Raw genomic sequence first — 22,242 nt, 5'->3', positions numbered from 1 at the left:
ATAGAGAACAAAATATAAGATGATTACAACTATTGAATTCATATTTTTAGTGTAATCTTAAGACAAAAAAGAAGGCTTCAAAAATATAAAGTGTCCGGACACCCGATCCCCCATCCTACTAGTGAATGGGGTCACCACAGCGGAATGCACTGAAATTTCTGTCGAGAATGTATTGTAGAAACATGGATTATGCGGGAAAATACTTTTGTAGTAAAGTTTGAAATTTTATTTTTATGAAATGTTGAAGAAGAATTCAAGTGGTCGAGTTGTCCGATTCAGAGCCAACCCTGGACAACTCGACCGGGACGAGTTGTCCAGGGCAGCGGGTCGGGCTGTCCAGGGTCGGGCTGTCCGGTGGTCGGGCTGTCCCGGAACCATCTCGTCGTGCGCGCGCATTCAACAGTCCCCAGCCGGCCAGGCCGCGCCAGGGACGGACCCTTCGCTCAGCTCCACAACCACAGTTACATAGCCTCAATCATGACATATGCCTAGGTCTAGGACTGGTCTACTCGCAGTTTGAATAAAAAACAGGTAAGTTTCGTTATTTTGAAACCTTAATCTAGAGAAATTGGGCGGCTCTCCAAGTACAAGTGGCCTTTATCCTACTTTGCTTTTACGTGTATGAAGAATTCGGGAAATGTCGATTTCAGTGTATCAGGCGGTACCCTTACTGCATATCACGTTCGTGCAATCGCCGTTAAGCGTTGGCTACTGCATGCAAGTGCAAGATCGGGCGCCCGCGCTCTTTCACCGGCTAACGCTCGATCGCCATTCATCCATACACTAATTCCCGTTGATTACCATTGATAAAAACCTCTGTCAAATCTTTCCCAGTTTCTATTGATTAGCGGTGGATGTTTTTTCCATTAATTAAATATTGGGAATCATATATACGGTTTCAGAATATTTTTGTCACTTTTATTTTATTCACAATTTCAGTCCAAACTCTGGTTATTTTTTGTCTACCCACGTTGTTTGCGTAGCCGTAGGCCCACGTATAGCGATGCGCGTAATGGATGGAGTGATGTTGGGTAGATCATCATCCGTTAAAGTACAGTCCACCAGGTTGGTGAAACACAATACTAAGGCAAGCCTAGGCTAGGCAAAGAGATATGGCCTAATAGGCGAGATAAGAGAGAGAAGGAAGGGGCTATGCACTCATTCAATGAACAAGGTTATGATATTATAACCTTGTTCTCAGTTATATCTCCATGACAAGACAATAGACATGTGTGGCAAAATAAGGATGGCAATGTTTGGCTTAGTTTCTCTTTTTCTTTGGGACTAATGCTTGATTTTTTTACACTGACAGTTTCCATTACACCTATACGTCATAAAACTTGGCCCGTAAGTAAATTTGATTCTTTCAATTATTTTTTTCTAAAAAAAAGGAGTAGGCCTACGTCCCTTGCATTGCATGAGTTGTGACTCGTCAGGGGGGGGGGGGGGGGCAGTCTGCCCCCCCCCATTAGGTACGCTAGTGAATCTATTCGTTGATCAAAATTATTGAGTGATCAGCAAATCACCTCTTTAAGATATTGATGCCTATTTTCTGGAACCCTGCCTCTGAAAGGCCTGTGCTGACTTAGCCTAGAATCTAGAGGACTCCGTGATGTGAATTTTTTTTAAAGGACAAGTCCACCCCAACAAAAACTTGATTTGAATAAAAAGAGAAAAATTCAACAAGCATAACACTGAAAATTTCATCAAAATCGGATGTAAAATAAAAAAGTTATGGCATTTTAAAGTTTCGCTTATGTTCAACAAAATAGTGGAATCGTGGAATTCCATTATTTTAATATTTTGTGCTTCAGGCAAGGAGGTCCTAATCGTCAAATTCTGAAAAATTGAAAAATTGTATAATTCAAACAATAAAAAACAAAAGAAATAGTGAGTGAGTGACATCATCGACTCTCTCATTTGGATGTAACTGGCTCGTTCATATAACTATTTTGTTGAAAATAAGCGAAACTTTGAAATGTCATAACTTTCTTATTTTACATTCGATTTTGATGAAATTTTCAGCATTGTGCTTGTCTGATTTTTCTCTATTAATTCAAATCAACATTGTTCTGAGGTGGACTTGACCTTTAAAGACATCATACAATCCCATATATTTTGATTTTTTTCTTTCTCTCTTGTTATGTTTTACATTTTGTTTATTTTGTATACTGTGCATGCATCCTTCTTTCAATTTGAATTGTATGTTGTACGTTTTAATGAGAATTTAAAATAAATAAATGAAATGAAAATATATGCAAATCTCATTATCATCCAACAACCATTTTCATTATTGATGCCTATATCAATATTAATTTGTAATATTTTTGAACGGAGATTATGGAATCATGAAATATGATTAAAATTCATATGTTTGTTTATAGATTACTATGTTATCTTTCATCTTTTTTGCATTCTGTAAGATTCAATCATCGAGTATATAAATCTCTGCGGGATAAGTATAGGCCTATAATCACAAAGAATTGAATTGCTCATTATATAGGACGCATAAAGTCGCCGCGAATCTTGCTTGTCTGATTGTTTTCTTGGCATCCAAGAGGCGTTTTTTTTTCTAAAGACGTCTCGTTCTTTATCTTAATTGTTTTTACTTAAGAATTAATTAATAATAATGGTGACACTAAATCAGCTTATCTATATACTTCTACTACTGTACCACTGAAGAATTGATGCAGAAATCCAATTTTGTGATATATTTTGTCATAACATCCCAATAAAAGTTAGGGCTTTATCATGCACCTTTTCAATTTTTTCTATAACAAGTGCGTCGCAAGGAGGTGGTGGGGTGGCCTTCCCCATCCTAACGCCCCCCCCCAGGACAGTATACACGGTGAGAGCGAAGGGGAAAGCAATGGCGAAAAAGATAGCTTTGCGGGATTTTCTTTCTCATTTTCTTTCTCTCTCTAAATATTTGCTTCCGCGCAAGTTTGCGAGGAAATTATGATAATATTGTTTTTCTCCTTTATTTACCTTTCTATACTACCCCGTTTTCCCATCTCGGCTTAATGCTAGTGTGTTTCGTGGCGGCATCAAGTTTTAAAAAATAATATTTGGGAACGGAACTAGTATTAAGATTCTATGTCAAAGTAATATTTTTCTTTAAATTGTATACCAACTTTCCCGATCCTTAGGTAAGGGCGGTAAACTTTATAAAAACAATGCTGTCAATTACATACCCACAAAGGCTACTTCTTTCGCTTTTCAGCTCTTTACTTATTTATTTAGGGCCGCGGACGGCCTTATCCTGAGCATTTAAAAGGGGCAGTTATAAAAATTGTGCCGTACAATATATATGTGAAAAAAAGAAAGTACAATATTACTAGATGGAAGTTCATATGTCATCAATCTCCTTTCGCCTATTTTGCGCCATTAATTTGATATTTTGCATGTCATTTAAGTTTCTAATCATTCAAGTACACTGTTATAAATGATTGAAAAAAAAACGCTGTTTACGACATGAATCACACAATTGTTTAAACAGTTTAAACAAGTGTTTAAATTCTTAAACAACGCAGTTTAAATTCAAATATTTGATAATCAAAGCATGATTTTTAGGACTTTAAACACTTGTTTAAAATGTTTGAACTATATACTGCGCAATTCACACAATAAACAACGTTGTTAAAATTATTTTTGACAGTGTAAGCGCTTCGTATAAATGAGTTCAATTAGTGGCGGAACCATGATTTTCAAGGGGGGGGGGGCACATTTTTTCCAATGAAAACTTTGACGAGCAAAAAAAAGAAGAAAAGTTTTTCAACCAAAAATTAAGAAAATTTCGTCCCTGAAAAAATTGACTCGCCAAAAAAAAAAAGAAATAAATTTTTGTTAACAAAAAAAAAAAAAGAATAATTCGGCCCCGAAAAAAAATGACAAGAAAAAAAAAAAGATCTTCACTTTCAAAGGGGAGGGGGCACAGTTCGGTTTTAACACCATTTTTTACATCACAAATTTTCATTTTGCTTCTCAAGGGGAGGGGGGAGCACGAGCCGGCTTTGGCCTCCCCCTGGATCCAGCAGTGAATTCCATGTTTTTAATTTGAATTTGACAAGCAAAAAAAAAAAAAAGGTCTTTAACATAGAATTGGAGGTCGTTTTGTATTAATTTTCTTTAGAGGGGGGGGGGGGGGGGAGGCGGGTGACTAAAAAAACCTATGCTACTGCCATGAGGTGAATTAAACAACAAATGGTAATTAGAGATTATCAAAGCGGCAGATTCTTTTTTTTTTTATTATAATTATTCTTTACAATATCTTGATATTTCTTTTTAAAGGAGGCAACATTGTTTTTAAGTATTTCCTTTCGTTTTAAAATCATATTCAATCCTTCCTCGTTGTTATAACAAGTGAAAAAGATGTATAAAATTTATAAAATCATAATTCGTATTTAAGAAAATCGTAAATTGATTTTTCTTAATGTAAAATTAGAATCTGTAAATATTTCTTTAATATTTCGTAATCACAAAGGGAATAATCATAATACAGACTAAAAATTTCTACATGATCTAGAAATCTCTTAATATAATTATAAAACACAATCATACTGTTGATAAATTTTATTTTGTTCAGGAAGTTATATAAAAAAACACACACACACACCAAGAGAACACAGTCATGCTTTACCCCCCCCCCCATAAACAAAGCATAAACAAGATGAAAAGGAGAGAGATATAACAAATTACAAAATTAAAAAAAATATATTATAGAAACACAGAATGCAACAAAATAAAAATATCTATGAAATAAATTATTTTTTCATAAATACAGATTTTTTTAAAATGAAAATGAAAATATGGTATTTAATTATATGCCTATGGTATAAATAACGATTTAATTGAATCGAGGCGACTTGCCGAAAGTTTTGACTTTACATGCATATTCATTAAACTGTGTTGTAAAGACAGTGATGTCATCTTAGACTTATAAATATTCATATGCGCATGCGCAGAAACTTTTTTTCACGTTCTTCAAACATGGCGATCTCGCGATTGGAACAAAAGTCCGAAAATTGATGCTCTTTTGAAGGATTTCATGGAATTATATTCATTATTCTTATTTCAAAGGTAAGCTGATTTAGGAACAGTTTGTTTAGGTAAGATTGATATTACTCATTAGATTTTTAATTCATTATGATCATCGGTTTTCTAATGCCAAACATCGCGAAGTTTTGTACTCCGGTGATAATGAATGGTAGCATTCAGGACCTCGACACTGTCTTAAGACGTGTCGAGGTCCCCGGGGCAAGGGACTAGGGTGATTTATGGTCTAAATATTTCTCCAAATGAATTGTGAAAACAGAAATTATGCACTTACCACGATTATATGGATGAAGGTCTAACGAGTGGCAGTTTCCTGACATCTGGGCACAAACTGGAACCTCAAAAAAACGACAAGTTCTCTCCTTCTACCCCAGTCTCGATCGGCCATTTTGTTACAATTCATAACAAAAATGGCCGATCGAGACGGGGGTAGAAGGAGAGAACTTTTCGTTTTTTGAGGTTCCAGTCTGTGCCCAGATGTCAGGAAACTGCCACTCGTTAGACCTTCATCCATATAATCGTGGTAAGTGCATAATTTCTGTTTTCACAATTCATTTAAAGAAATATTTAGACCATAAATCACCCTAGTCCCGTGAGTATGGTAAAATACATGGTAAGCTCCTGGGCTCCGGCCCGCTGCGCGGGCCGGAGCTCCCTGGGTTAATGTGACTTGTGACTGTGAGGTTTGTATGTACGTATGCTAATAAATAGTAATACTTAGTCTTAGACAGGAATAACCGTCGTTTCTGGGGATTTATTCAACAATTTCTGACATTTTACTATCATCCCCATTCACCATGTATGGGTGAGTGGAGCCGATGCAGTTCAGCGGAACAACCAAAATACAGAGACTGAAGCTTTTGGTCTAGCTCACTCACACAACATGCGAGGTTAGTATACTAACCTCGCACAACGCATGTGATTTCATAGTGCATTTTGACGTTTTCATTCATCACACGAATGTGAGGGACTAAACTGCGCCAAACCTTTCAATATTTGTCCACTTTGTTAATCTTGATCGTATGATTTAAGTTCATTTTAAAAAGGAATTTTAAATTATTTATAAAAGTGTTTTTATCGCTTACCTCCAAATCTCAACCAGTTTACTTCGCTCGGTCCGTCCTTAGTCATCCTTCATACTGCGGTGGAAATTACGCAAACAACAATCGAAATGCGAATTTTTCCTCTCAAACATTCTCGATTCAAGTCGTCGGCGCATAAAAGGAAATTGTACCAAAAATCAACAGGTTGTATCTCATGTATATACTTAAAGAGTGTCCTATTTGGTCAAAGTCGTGAGAATTGAAATATTGTATAATTCGAACAATAAAAGTGAAATAGTGAGTGACATTATTGACTCTCTCATTTAGATATCAATGAATTGTGCATGTAACTGTTTTGTGATAAATAAGCAAAACTTTAATATGTCATAACTTTCTTATTTTACATCCGATTTTGATGAAGTTTTCAGCGATAGTCTTGTTTCATAATTCTCTATTTATTCAAACATTTTTTCTGGGGTGCACTTGAACTTAAAGAGATTTTCCAATGAAAACAAAATGTTTTCTGTTAAAGCATAAAACCAGTGGCGTACCTAGGATTTTCCACAGGGGGGGGGGCAAAATCGGCCGCCAAAAAAATTGACAAGCAAAAAAAAAAAAAAAAGGTCTTCAATCAAAAATAAAGGTTTTCGTAACAGAAAAGAAATTGACAAGCAAAAAAACAAGAAAAAAAGGTCTTCAATAAAAAATAAACGTTTTCGTACCAGAAAAAAAATTGACAAGCAAAAAAACAAAAAAAGAAGGTCTTCAATCAAAAATAAACATTTTCGTACCAGAAAAAAAAAATTGACAAGCAAAAAACCAAAAAAAAAAGGTCTTCAATCAAAAATAAACGTTTTCGTACCAGAAAATAAATTGACAAGCAAAAAAAAAAAAAAAAAAAAAAAAGGTCTTCAAGCTCGTCAGGGGGGGGGGCGATAAAGGTCTTAAAGCTCGTCAATAATAGAGTATACCGCTTGACAGCCAAAAAAAAAAAAAAAGAAAGAGGAAAATAATGCTGAGCGTCTAAAATGCAGCTAGCAGTACAAGCTCCAGAACACACACAGAACCGTAAACAAACGTCTTGTGAATAATATCGCGCGCCCTCTTTAGGCAAAAGTTTACATCCACGATGATCCTGCGGCATCTACGTGAAGATCACGAGAAAATGCTTTTTTTTTCTTTAAAAAACAGCAAAGAGAAGTCAACAAACGATCCATATGGTTCGGTAAGTGTCATAGCACAATTAGAAACTGTAGGTAATCTGTAATGGCATAGTTATTTTATTAAAAAGGGTGTGAAAGATTCGCGTGCACCATGTGCATATGAATCCTTCGCACGCGAGATGCATTGAACCCATGAGTGGGTCTAGCTAATATACTATACTAACCTCGCACAACCAACGCAACGCAGGGCTGCCAACTTTTGAGAAGAGTTTGGAGTGAGACATTGCGAGGGAGGGTCAGGGAGCTAAGTGACCGAGGGCGCGGAGCGCCCGAGGGGGGGATTGTGTGGAAGGGGGGTGTCCTCCGTTCCACGGTAGGGAGCTTTTACAATTTTGGCAGGGCATTGCAGTGACACTTGATCGCTCGTTGTGCCTCGCACAAAAACCCCGCTTCATAGTAAAATTTTGATGCACCAGCTCTCACACGCCGGATACAGTAAGCCAATAGCAACTCAATATCTTGTCTTTGCGCGGCAAACCGAAACCAATTTGCATTGATAGTGTAGCTTTGCGCTTGTGTGGTTAAAAACTTTGAAACTTTTGCCTGGCCGGGTTATGATGTTATTGAATATCCGATATATATATATATATATATAAAATGAAAATGAAAATATGGTATTTAATTATATGCCTATGGTATAAATAACGATTTAATTGAATCGAGGCGACTTGCCGAAAGTTTTGACTTTACATGCATATTCATTAAACTGTGTTGTAAAGACAGTGATGTCATCTTAGACTTATAAATATTCATATGCGCATGCGCAGAAACTTTTTTTCACGTTCTTCAAACATGGCGATCTCGCGATTGGAACAAAAGTCCGAAAATTGATGCTCTTTTGAAGGATTTCATGGAATTATATTCATTATTCTTATTTCAAAGGTAAGCTGATTTAGGAACAGTTTGTTTAGGTAAGATTGATATTACTCATTAGATTTTTAATTCATTATGATCATCGGTTTTCTAATGCCAAACATCGCGAAGTTTTGTACTCCGGTGATAATGAATGGTAGCATTCAGGACCTCGACACTGTCTTAAGACGTGTCGAGGTCCCCGGGGCAAGGGACTAGGGTGATTTATGGTCTAAATATTTCTCCAAATGAATTGTGAAAACAGAAATTATGCACTTACCACGATTATATGGATGAAGGTCTAACGAGTGGCAGTTTCCTGACATCTGGGCACAAACTGGAACCTCAAAAAAACGACAAGTTCTCTCCTTCTACCCCAGTCTCGATCGGCCATTTTGTTACAATTCATAACAAAAATGGCCGATCGAGACGGGGGTAGAAGGAGAGAACTTTTCGTTTTTTGAGGTTCCAGTCTGTGCCCAGATGTCAGGAAACTGCCACTCGTTAGACCTTCATCCATATAATCGTGGTAAGTGCATAATTTCTGTTTTCACAATTCATTTAAAGAAATATTTAGACCATAAATCACCCTAGTCCCGTGAGTATGGTAAAATACATGGTAAGCTCCTGGGCTCCGGCCCGCTGCGCGGGCCGGAGCTCCCTGGGTTAATGTGACTTGTGACTGTGAGGTTTGTATGTACGTATGCTAATAAATAGTAATACTTAGTCTTAGACAGGAATAACCGTCGTTTCTGGGGATTTATTCAACAATTTCTGACATTTTACTATCATCCCCATTCACCATGTATGGGTGAGTGGAGCCGATGCAGTTCAGCGGAACAACCAAAATACAGAGACTGAAGCTTTTGGTCTAGCTCACTCACACAACATGCGAGGTTAGTATACTAACCTCGCACAACGCATGTGATTTCATAGTGCATTTTGACGTTTTCATTCATCACACGAATGTGAGGGACTAAACTGCGCCAAACCTTTCAATATTTGTCCACTTTGTTAATCTTGATCGTATGATTTAAGTTCATTTTAAAAAGGAATTTTAAATTATTTATAAAAGTGTTTTTATCGCTTACCTCCAAATCTCAACCAGTTTACTTCGCTCGGTCCGTCCTTAGTCATCCTTCATACTGCGGTGGAAATTACGCAAACAACAATCGAAATGCGAATTTTTCCTCTCAAACATTCTCGATTCAAGTCGTCGGCGCATAAAAGGAAATTGTACCAAAAATCAACAGGTTGTATCTCATGTATATACTTAAAGAGTGTCCTATTTGGTCAAAGTCGTGAGAATTGAAATATTGTATAATTCGAACAATAAAAGTGAAATAGTGAGTGACATTATTGACTCTCTCATTTAGATATCAATGAATTGTGCATGTAACTGTTTTGTGATAAATAAGCAAAACTTTAATATGTCATAACTTTCTTATTTTACATCCGATTTTGATGAAGTTTTCAGCGATAGTCTTGTTTCATAATTCTCTATTTATTCAAACATTTTTTCTGGGGTGCACTTGAACTTAAAGAGATTTTCCAATGAAAACAAAATGTTTTCTGTTAAAGCATAAAACCAGTGGCGTACCTAGGATTTTCCACAGGGGGGGGGGCAAAATCGGCCGCCAAAAAAATTGACAAGCAAAAAAAAAAAAAAAAGGTCTTCAATCAAAAATAAAGGTTTTCGTAACAGAAAAGAAATTGACAAGCAAAAAAACAAGAAAAAAAGGTCTTCAATAAAAAATAAACGTTTTCGTACCAGAAAAAAAATTGACAAGCAAAAAAACAAAAAAAGAAGGTCTTCAATCAAAAATAAACATTTTCGTACCAGAAAAAAAAAATTGACAAGCAAAAAACCAAAAAAAAAAAGGTCTTCAATCAAAAATAAACGTTTTCGTACCAGAAAATAAATTGACAAGCAAAAAAAAAAAAAAAAAAAAAAAAGGTCTTCAAGCTCGTCAGGGGGGGGGGCGATAAAGGTCTTAAAGCTCGTCAATAATAGAGTATACCGCTTGACAGCCAAAAAAAAAAAAAAAGAAAGAGGAAAATAATGCTGAGCGTCTAAAATGCAGCTAGCAGTACAAGCTCCAGAACACACACAGAACCGTAAACAAACGTCTTGTGAATAATATCGCGCGCCCTCTTTAGGCAAAAGTTTACATCCACGATGATCCTGCGGCATCTACGTGAAGATCACGAGAAAATGCTTTTTTTTTCTTTAAAAAACAGCAAAGAGAAGTCAACAAACGATCCATATGGTTCGGTAAGTGTCATAGCACAATTAGAAACTGTAGGTAATCTGTAATGGCATAGTTATTTTATTAAAAAGGGTGTGAAAGATTCGCGTGCACCATGTGCATATGAATCCTTCGCACGCGAGATGCATTGAACCCATGAGTGGGTCTAGCTAATATACTATACTAACCTCGCACAACCAACGCAACGCAGGGCTGCCAACTTTTGAGAAGAGTTTGGAGTGAGACATTGCGAGGGAGGGTCAGGGAGCTAAGTGACCGAGGGCGCGGAGCGCCCGAGGGGGGGATTGTGTGGAAGGGGGGTGTCCTCCGTTCCACGGTAGGGAGCTTTTACAATTTTGGCAGGGCATTGCAGTGACACTTGATCGCTCGTTGTGCCTCGCACAAAAACCCCGCTTCATAGTAAAATTTTGATGCACCAGCTCTCACACGCCGGATACAGTAAGCCAATAGCAACTCAATATCTTGTCTTTGCGCGGCAAACCGAAACCAATTTGCATTGATAGTGTAGCTTTGCGCTTGTGTGGTTAAAAACTTTGAAACTTTTGCCTGGCCGGGTTATGATGTTATTGAATATCCGATATAGGCTAATAAACTTTTTTCTTCTCTATTTTCGGGGTTCAGCGTGAGAATTCCTATGATCAGCATGAGAGCGTGAGAATCGGATGAATTGTGTGAGACTCACGCAGATTGCGTGAGAGTTTTACGCAATGGATTTTAGAGTTGTCGGTTCACATCGTTTCATAACGCAAATAATGTTGGCCGAAACTCAATCCGCTACTCACCAGGGCTTTTTCTGGTGAAAAGCGTTCTACTTTCAACTTTACAAATATTTTTCTATATAAAAACCACATAAAAAAGAGCAAAATCGCTTACCTCGGCCTGAAAAGTTGCTTCGCATGTCTCTTTCACGGAAATAAAAGGAAGGTCGTTGGTGGCGCTAATACAATTCACAATCTTAATTCAGCTTCTCTATATTTTTAAAAGTAGATTCTTGAACATTATATGTGATCGGCCATACCGAAATGAGAGAGAAGTCGCAAATCAAAATACCTAGAAATTCGACGAACTAATAAAAAATTCGAAATTTTGAAGATTTTTTTTTTTTTCATTTTCTGATTCTTCCATGTTTCATGATTACTCTGTGAAAAAAATGAGTGAATTTGATGACGGGAAAGTGATAAAAAAAGAGTTTTCTGCGAGTGTTTTTTTCGGTCAGTTCGAAATTTTCTGATACTTGGCACGCTCGACTTGATCGAATTTCGCTTCATACTAAGCTCCGCCCCTAGCAACGTACGCCATTGTTGATTGGCTATTCATTTAAACTAGAGTACAGCTGGCATACCTGCCAACCATTCCGATTTTGGCGGAATTATACCGATTTTTATACTTCCATTCCGAATTCCGAATTTTAAAACCAAAATTCCGATTTTTGGGTTAATCAATATAGTGTTGAAATTATTGAAACGGCTGTATGATGCGACTAACGCATGCACGGCTCATATCAAGATGCGACTAACGCATAAACAACTGGAGCGCACGGCTACGCAAATGCGCTAGTTTTGCACAGAGCTAGAGAGCGACGTTAAACGGCGCGCAAACACTGCTAAGTGCGCAGTTCCATTGTAAATGCATGTGAAAATAACGAGCGTACACACTACGACCGCACTTAGCGTTGACTTCCGGAAAAAAATGGCGGCTGACATCGGCTCGCGAAAGTGCCAGTTTTTAGTGAGGACATGTTTTCATAATCCACGAACATCGGAAAAACCGTGAAAAATACACTTTTTTAGACCCCTTATTTCCTAACTACGATGTTAAAAATTACCGGTGGTGATATTTTTGACGCGAAATATGGTGATTTAGGTAAGAAAATTTCACCTTTTATTTGAGGTTTTGCCCATGTCGCCGGAAGATTTTGTAGTGAGGGAGTGAGTTAGTGAATGTGCAGTGTATGTCTAGTGTGTTTGGTGATTTCAGTGGTATATTTCTGAGCTTCTGCGCTGCCTGCATGCTGCAGCTGCTGCCGAACGGCTGCACACCATACCCCCGCGCCGCCCGGCCAGCCGCGCACTGACGCTACTCTAAGTTAGATCTATCCCAACGCAATTTTAACATTGATCTGTACTTTATTTTTTGAATAGTTGTCAAATTTTTGAGGAAGAAAAGAGATTATCAAATTTTGATCTCAAGTTGAGCCTTCGGAGCCGAACGCCAAATCTACTTGCTTCGCTTGCCTAAGCTCCCGGCGCCCGCCGTGTTGCTGCGCCTCAGCCTCCCCGTCTTAGCTCACCGGCGCACCGCAAGTGCGCATTGCGGGTCGGGCGCATTTTTGTCATGGCTGAAAATCGAAAATCTGCTCTCTTATACCAACAAGCACTTATCCAATTTAGGTTTTGTCCTTAGTCAGTAACCCCTTTGCGGTGAAATAACATGAATATGATTGTCAATGTTTGGCTTATTTTCTCTTGATATAGGCTGGATAAATGTTTGATTTTTTGGCACGTCAGTTTTTCATACAGTAAGTTAGGCCCAACTTAGATCTAAATTCATCATAAAAATAGGCCTATGCCTTGGCCCATAACTCAATTGAATTATTGAAATTAATTTTTTCTAATTAAAAAGAGAATCTGTGGAGATGAAGATCTGCATCAATCTCACTTTCCACCAATAGAGGGCTCTCAAAAATATATTCAAAATTAAAGTTTTTGAGAGCTCTGGTGAACATGAAATATTCATAGATTTAAATGAAAACAAATCACACCTGCATGAAACTGGGTGTTTTTTGTCACAAAAGTGATATTTAAAGACCTTCTTTTAATTGACAAATGATATTAAATTACATAAAGGTAGATTATGAGGGTATATTTGCTTTAAAAAGTGTAGGGAAATGCGCTACTCTTACATGCTGAAAATGCAAAGAGCCCCTAGGCCTACCGTTAAAACGGGCCGGACACCCACTCGGTGCCCTCGTAGTATTGATACTGATTTTTTATTATCAAAGGTTGGCAGGTATGAGCTGGCGGCGTCCGACCGGCCGCTCGATCGGTTCAATGAGCTTCAAAAGAAAGATCAAAAGCATCGCTTTCAATACGTATTCTGAAATTGAAAAGGGGGCTTCTTGACAAAAGTTTACAAACGGGATTCAACTTCTAAAGGGTTATTTTTGTGATAATGGTAGTTGGTACCTGGCGGGGGCGTTAGCGATAGATTAATAGGCCTACCTGATTTAGAGCGTATAGCTTGTCTATAATCGCGCAAAAAGTCATGCGTAAACGCAAAATTCATAACACGGTTTGTTGGCGAAGATTTATTTCATGAAACATAAAATGGACATGTTGAAGATTCTCTTTATTATTTGCAAGTGATCGGGATGTTTCGAATAGAAAACTTTATTTTCAAAAGAAATGGTTTAAAATCCATAAAAGTATTGTATGTTCGCGAATGTGGGTTAATGGATCTGCAGTATCATTAACAAAAGAAAAAAAGTTTATCATGAAAGCTTGGTGGGCTTCATTATTTCCAATTATTTTTGCCTTCAATTTTTTATCATGTTTGAATGAACGATAGAGAAAGAAATAACTGTCAGAAATAACAGGAAGTTAGAGACAGTAGAATAATTATCAACTTCGACAAGGCGCGGATCCAGGGGGGCACGTCCCCCCCTTGAGAAGAAAAATTAAAAATTTGTAATGTCAAAATGCCATTGAAGCCGAGATATACCCCGGGATGTACCCCCCTTTTGAAATTGAAGACCTATTCTTGTTTTTGCTTGTCAATTTTTTGGCGGGTACGAAATATCCTTAATTTATGCTTGAAAACCTTTTTTGGGAAAATCCTGGATCCGCCCCTGACTTTGACCAATGAAATATGGCCTGAAAGGACCATGCAGTAGGCCTGCATTTTTTATTTTTTGATAATGGTATACGGGTCTTACGATATTGATTGAAAATATTAGTCATTTAAAATACACCTATTGAAATTAACATTAACCTACAAGTCATTGTCATGTTGTCCCCTTCGACTTTGTCCAGATCTATTCTCTCTTTCCCTCTCTGTTATTCTCTTACCTTCAGTTCTTCTTTCGTCTTTCTTGTGTTTTATTTCTTCCTTTCTTCCCCTCTCCCCCTTTTCATTTGCTCTTCTCATTCAGGCCATTCGGTCTCTTCTTTCTAAATCTCCCTCTTGTTCTTCCTCAACCCCTTTCACTTCTTTAATTCTAATTCGTTAATTCCTCTTTTGTTTTCCGTTCTTGTTCCCTTTCGATCTTCTCTTTTTTCTATGTCGATTATTTTCTCCTCCTTTCCTTCTTCTCTCTCCCCTTTGTTCACCCTTTACATTTTTCAACATTTTCCCCCTTTTCGTTTCTATTTTTGCCCCGCCTGCATAGCAGAGCGAGACTATAGGCGCCGCTTTTCCGACGGCGGCGGCGGCGGCGTCAACATCAAATCTTAACCTAAGGTTAAGTTTTTTAAATGACATCATAACTTAGAAAGTATATGGACCTAGTTCATGAAACTTGGACATAAGGTTAATCAAGTATTACTGAACATCCTGCCTGAATTTCAGGTCACATGACCAAGGTCAAAGGTCATTTAGGGTCAATGAACTTAGACCATGTTGGGAAAATTATTTTCAAAATCTTAACCGAAGGTTAAGTTTTAGAAATGACATCATAACTTAGAAAGTATATGGACCTAGTTCATGAAACTTGGGCATAAGGTTAATCAAGTATTAGTGAACATCCTGCTCGAGTTTCAGGTCACGTGACCAAGGTCAAAGGTCATTTAGGGTCAATGAACTTTGGTCAAGTTGGGGGTATTTGTTGAATTACTATCATAACTTTGAAAATTTATGGATCTAGTCCATGAAACTTGGACATAAGGTTAATAAAGTATTAGTGAACATCCTGCCTGATTTTCAGGTCACATGACCAAGGTCAAAGGTCATTTAGGGTCAATGAACTTTGGCCAAGTTGGGGGTATTTGTTGAATTACCATCATAACTTTGAAAATTTATGGATTTAGTTCATGAATCTTAGACATTAGGTTAATCAAGTACCACTGAATATCCTGTGCGAGTTTCAGGTCACATGACCATGGTCAATGGTCATTTAAGGTCAATGAACTTTGGCCGTGTTGGGGGTATATGTTAAATTACCATCCTAGCTCTGAAAGTTTATGGATCTAGTTCATAAAACTTGGACAAAAGAGTAATCAAGTATCACTGAACATCCTGTACGAGTTTCAGGTCACATGACCATGGTCAAAGGTCATTGAACTTTGGCCGTGTTGGGGGTATTTGTTGAATTACCATCCTAACTGTGAAAGTTTATGGATCTAGTTCATAAAACTTGGGATATAAGAGTAATCAAGCATCACTGAACATCCCCTGTGAGTTTCAGGTCACAAAACCAAGTCAAAGGTCAGTTAAGGTCAATAAACTTAGGCCATGTTGGGGTAATTGTTGAAGTGCCATCATGACTTTGAAAGTTTATGGATAGAGTGAATGAAATGTGGACATGGGTGTAGTTGACAGTCTTAAGTCTCCGTTCAAATGTCATTTATGGTCAATGAACGTGGTATTATGTCATTATATGAATGATGTTTTTGTGAATGATTATTTTATAGTAGTTTTCAAATTTAGCACTGCTGCTATATTAGATTGCGTAATGCAGGCGAGACTGCCAGAGGCGTTCCACTTGTTATAATTCTGTTTTCGTTCTTCTCACCCTTCGATCTTCTCTCTTTTTGCCGGTTTTCTTTCTTCTTTCCTTCTTTGTTTTCTCCCTCCCTCACCCACCGCCTTATTCCTCTTCTTTTTTATTTCGTTCCTCTTTAATATATTTCTGTTTTCCTTCTTCCTCTCACCTGCTCATCCCCACAATCTTATTTCTCCCCCTCCATTTCTTTTTCTCCTACCTCGTCGATCTGCTCTAATTTTTTGACCTCATTTCTTCCCCTTTTCCTTTTCCTTTCTCTCTCTTGCTCATCCCAACGTCTTATTCCTCTTCCTTTTCTCTCTTATTTTTTGTTGTTCTATATTATTCCTTGTTCTCCCATTCGATCTTCTATTTTTTTTATCACAGCCGTTCTTTATTCTTCCTTGCCACACCCACCGTCTTTTCCTCCATGCCCCTTTTCTTCTTGTTCTTATCTTTGTTTTATCCTCTTTATGTTTCGGTTTATCGTTCTTTCCCAGTTTGATCTTCTCTTTTGTGTGTGTTAGCAAGTGCCATTTTTCGTATGCCAATTTTTACCCCCAAATGCCATCACGAACGTGTTTTGTACGTGCAGCGCCTTTCACACCCGAGAAGGACCCGTTTTATGCCATTAGAAGGGGCCCCTTTGATTTCTTATACGGTGCCCTTTCTCTTATCAGTGCCCCTTTTTACCCAAGAAAATGCCCCTTACCAACATGTTCTGTGCCCCTTTCACCTGGGAAGGACCATCAGTTTAGTCACGGTGTTAACGAGTGCCCCTTTGAAACAAGAAATAAAGCAATATACTTCTGAAGGAAAAAAGAATAATCATACGTGCATTAAGTTTCATCAGTCAGTTGAGTGGGTAGATGCGTACAGATGGGGGGACTCTTGCCTCCCCCCAAAAAAAGCACAACCAAGAAAAAAGAAAGAAAATATAAGAGAAGGAAAGATAGATAATGATATTATTTCTGAATAGGCCTATAATTTATGTCAAAATCTAACACAAAATTTGATTTTCGTTACAAAAATGTTCATTTTTGCTCGCTCGAAGCTTCGATACTGCAGCCAATTCAAAAATTTTTGCTCACCACACTACTATAGATTAGTCTTTCTTTTTTAAAGATATAGTGCCCTTTTAACGAGAAGGTACCATTTTTCCCAGTGCCCCCCTTCAAATTCGCTCCACCGCGCCCCTGAAGTAAAGTGCTTCAAAGAGCTTGTGATTATGATTTTTAATCTATATAAAATTAAAAGCAATTAACGGGCCGTGGCAGAGAAATGAAAACCTAGGCTCCCCCTTCCCTTTCATTCCCGCCCGTGCTTCAAAGAGATTTTAATAATTGTCTTTTAATTATATTTATCAAAGAGTTACTAACCGTCAAACGGGATGCGAAATCTGAGTTATAAGGTTGGTCAAGATTGGTGATAACGTAATAATGGCGAAATGAAAGCCAAGCACAAGAACTGTTCAAACAAAGGAGATCAGCGCTTTGTAACTTTGGAAAATTATCATTATTATCTAAAGTTCACAATCCATCGTAGTTTGGGCGGCCAGGACCCCGTAACACAAAGGCTAATGATCAATTGTTAATACGAAAGAACAATTGGTTCGTACCGTAATCACCTTTACAGTACAAACAGACCGCGCCGGCGCTCGTCGGGCGACCGCCGGGTCTACCGTAGTCTAGGTTTTGTTACTCGCAACGTCCGGGCTTTTGTTATTTCAAAACGTGTGAAGTGTCGATCAACTCAGAAATGGCGTGTTCAGTGCGATGTCGAAAGTCGAGACTGCATTTAAAGACGAATTATTGTAGCTTTTTAATCAGTTCTCGCACTGTTATCATCGTATACATACAATTATTCGTCTTCAAAAAACAAACAATGGCGGATCCAGGGGGGGGGCAGAGGGAGCGCACACCCCCCCCTTAATATTTGGCGCCGCTCAAAAAAAAAAAAAAAAAGTAAAAGAAAGAAAAGGCGCCGCTTAAAAAATAAAAATAAAGGAAAGAAAAGAAAAGAGCATTTGACAGGGTCAGACTTTACCCCTTTTTCAAAATTTTCTTTTATGGCGCCGGTGAAGTGCTTATGTGCGCCGCTCGGCAGTACGCCCCCCCCCCCCCCATTCGCCAAAAGCTGGATCCGCCTATGAAAAAGTAAGAAAAACATACAAAGGGAAAACGGAAGGAAAGCGGGAAAGGAAGGAAAGAAGAACATGTGAGAAAGAACAAATCATTCCAAATACTATGCTAGCGTGATTAGTAACAAAGGGAAATAAACAACAAAGATGACAAAATAGCAAACAACAGCGGGAAATTAAGGTAGAATGGAATGAGTCAAAAGTTCTATTGGAAAATTAAGAAAACGGACAAGAAAATACAGAGAACTATATAAAACACAACCGGGCTTTTATTTCGTTTTATTTTTTTATTTTGAATTTATTATTATTATGTTTTTCTCTCAGTTTTATGGGGTTCTCTCTCCTCCAAATTTAATCATTCAATCTTACAAAGACCTGTTGCACAAGGCATAAATTGCATGTTCTAATTTTTTATCTGTTACTGTGTTAGAATAAAATATTGGTTGTGCTTGATATCGATCCGAATCAGCATTCATGTTGGAGGTGCCGTGGCCGAGTGGTCTAAGGTGCCTGGCTATACATGGAGAGTCCGGGATCGATCCCCGCGGCTACGACACCTTTGCTCTTATATCCTTCATTCAGATAAATGGAAATGCTTGACACATTATTTGTAACTAGGTGTGCACTTGTTTGTTTAAAAAAATAAAAAGCGTATCTCCCCTAATCTAACCTCTGTTGGAAATAATTATAACGGGACTTTACTCAGGGTATCTCCTCGCTCTTTTTGTTGTAGAATTAAGACGTTTATGTCAAGGTTTTTTCTGCACCAATTTTAGAATCATTATAAACGTTTTTCTATTGCCTTTTTTCATTAATATACCTTTATGTATTTTGTACTAATTTCAAATCATTCCAATGCTGTAAATTATACCCCCCCCCCCAAATGATCGGTAATAGACGATATTGAATTATTCGCGTTTTTGTTCTCACTGTCTCAATCTAACATTAGCGTTAATAAAACATGAGCACACAAGCCATTAGTAAAGGTGAGGTACAAATTATTTTGAAGGCCCATCGTACCATTATTTTTTACAAGGGATAGTTTTTTGTCTCACCTGCATAGCAGAGTGAGACTATAGGCGCCGCTTTTCCGACGGCGGCGGCGGCGTCAACACCAAATCTTAACCTGAGGTTAAGTTTTTGAAATGACAGCATAACTTAGAAAGTATATGGACCTAGTTGATGAAACTTGGCCATAAGGTTAATCAAGTATTACTGAACATCCTGCCTGAGTTTCATGTCACATGACCAAGGTCAAAGGTCATTTAGGGTCAATGAACTTAGACCATGTTGGGGGAATCAACATCAAAATCTTAACCTAAAGTTAAGTTTTTGAAATGTCATCATAACTTTGAAAGTTTATGGATCTGATTCATGAAACTTGGACATAATAGTAATCAAGTATTACTGAACATCCTGTGCAAGTTTCAGGTCACATGATCAAGGTCAAAGGTCATTTAGGGTCAATGAACTTTGGCCAAATTGGGGTATTTGTTGAATTACAGCCATAAATTTGAAAGTGTGTTGGTCTAGTTCATAAAACTTGGACATAAGAGTAATCAAGTATCACTGAACATCCTGTGCGAGTTTCAGGTCACATGATCAAGGTCAAAGGTCATGTAAGGTCAAAGAACTTTGGCCACGTTGGGGGTATTTGTTGAATTGCCATCATATCTCTATAAGTGTATTGGTCTAGTTCATAAAACGTGGAAATACGAGTAACCAAGTATCACTGAACATCTTGTGCGAGTTATAGTAGTTTTCAAAATCAGCACTGCTGCTATATTGAATCGCGTGATGCAGGTGAGACGGCCAGAGGCATTCCACTTGTTTTTTTTTAACATGCGGTTCAAGTTCAGGTCATAATGACTCGCTTGATAGATTACATGTCAAGAGTCCGGGTGAGAGTAAACGCCATCGAAATTCAAACAAGCCGATGGCACAATTGGAATACTCCCTCCTCCGTGGTTTTAGGTCCAACCTTTTATATCATGGCATTCTTTTTCTTTCACGAAGATTATTATAAAACCCCGGTTTAACCACTGATGTGTAGAAGATAATTGATTGACATGAAACGTTGTTTCGTCTTGCAGTCGCGCGTGACTTGCAAGTTGACTATTGTTCTCAAAGCAGCCTCCTCATTGGTTAACCGTTTTGCCTTTTTTGGCAAGCGGTTACTAGGGCATTTCGGTTAGCTCGGTGGTGGCAAAACAGATTTTTTCATGGAGCAGGGTCAAAACGGAAGTCAAACTTCGAAGGCGTTTTTCTCTTGATTTTTATTTTCAAGAGCCCAATTCTTCTTGCATTCTAAGGCTAATATCTCTACTAATATTTACTCTTAAGGGTCAAGTGATATATCAAATTAAAGGTAAAGAAACGGGCAATAATAATCACTAAAGAAATTGGATTTGGAACATTCCGACTTGTCTCTCATTTCGGTGTGTCGAGTCACATATGCACATTTCCCATGATTGTTTGATAAAATATAGACACCAATAAATGCAATAACTTAAGAAACATACTTTTTATATTTTTGCTGACGATAATACTTTTTCAAAAACATTCAAAGCGATGACAAAAAAAAAAAAAAAAAAAATTCTACGTACCTTGAACAAAGCCCGCAGTGCTACCGTTCGTTTGTCAATAAACGTTCCACCAAAGTCTTTACAGTAAAAAGATTGGACACTTTGCCGACTTCGCGTAACGCTTTGCATCGATTTACGTGTAAAATAGTTTTTGTGCCTAGTCTTTCCCTTGTAGTGTCTTTGATATGAAAATAAATCGCACGCCCTCTTTAGCTAATTAGACGAAAAATTTGGGAGATGGAAGGCAAGCGATGTCCGTATTTTGTCAACGAGATGAAAAATCAACGCTTAAATGACGCTATTTGAGGGATATTCATCATACTAGGGGGAATTGACTTCACATTGTTCGGTAAGTTTCGTAGTAGTACTTGATTTGATTAAATTTCTTCTTAAGCTCGCGGGAGTTAGTTGCAATTTTGCATGCGCCGTGCCTTCAATTTTCCTGTACGCGGCGGCAGTAATGCTCCCATGGGTGGGTGTGGAGATCACTCCTAGTACCAATGAATGAAGCCACTCCAAACATTATTAACAACATGTATGGACCTCATAGGCGACAATACCGAAATTCCGGGTTGGACATTGCTGTTTTGATTTGCAACCCAGGACTTTGGTAAATGTATGCCTTAATACAAGTTGGATGCATGAGATATGACTTTCATAAGGTCGAAACAAATATCTCATATTGATATAATTTTAAATTAAAATGGATTAATGTTAAACTTACAAGTTACATTTTAGCCCCTTTTTGTTGATTTTTAGGTGAGTGTTCCACACACTCTGCGACAACTGATCAACTCCGGCTCCGAAGTGATACGCGTACTGTTCAGCTGATCGGTTGGTAATCTTTTTGTCAGACGTTCATAATGTATATTACAGAATATCAATCTTCTGTATTGTCTTGATTTCAGAGCATCAGTATTAAGTCATTTTAGGATGGAATCAGCGGCGAATCCAGGGCAGGGGGGGGGTGAACATTTCCGGTCCGTGCCCCCTTGTGAGATTCATAGCCAATATTTTTTATGTAAATATGTCGCTCATATGAAGTTCTGTGGCCCCTTCTCTCGCTTATGAGAATCACAGCAATAGTAATGGGGATATGTCGTTCATTTTCCTTTCTTTTTGTTTCCATTTGTTTCCGTAACGAGCAAAAAATTCAAGGATTATAGATGGCATATCAGGTGAAATTTATAAAAAGTAGTTGCGAGCGAGCAAGATGAGTAAAAGTTTCGACATTTTTTGTTAAAAAATCAAATTTGATGATATCCTTCCCTTCTCTCTTTCATTTCTTTTTCCTATTTTTTTTTTTCATGAAAAAAATTTGGGGGGCAAGTGCCTCCCCCCCCCCCCATTTGAGTGCCACTGGTTGTCATGCCACT

At 37.9% G+C, this 22,242-nt stretch overlaps 1 protein-coding gene across 3 annotated transcripts in view; it reads left to right on the top strand.

The window, feature by feature from the left end:
* Positions 1 to 405: 405 nt before the first annotated feature.
* The window catches only part of LOC129256835 (large ribosomal subunit protein bL9m-like), a 56,284-nt gene continuing 34,447 nt past the window's right edge, over positions 406 to 22,242 (top strand). Inside the window, exons 1-2 of one of the 3 annotated variants that reach the window (XM_064097542.1) lie at positions 406 to 531; positions 1,313 to 1,347. The gene's annotated coding sequence lies outside the window, so the exon portion shown is untranslated. Of the gene's footprint in view, positions 532 to 1,312; positions 1,348 to 21,039; positions 21,216 to 21,623; positions 21,701 to 22,242 lie in introns of those variants that run through there. The other 2 variants (XM_064097540.1, XM_064097541.1) reach the window with 2 other exon arrangements.

Source organism: Lytechinus pictus, chromosome 3, assembly GCF_037042905.1.
Source record: "Lytechinus pictus isolate F3 Inbred chromosome 3, Lp3.0, whole genome shotgun sequence".
Lineage (NCBI taxonomy): Eukaryota > Metazoa > Echinodermata > Echinoidea > Temnopleuroida > Toxopneustidae > Lytechinus > Lytechinus pictus.
Note: the sequence above shows the minus strand (reverse complement) of the source record. Positions and strands in the feature narration are given on the sequence as shown.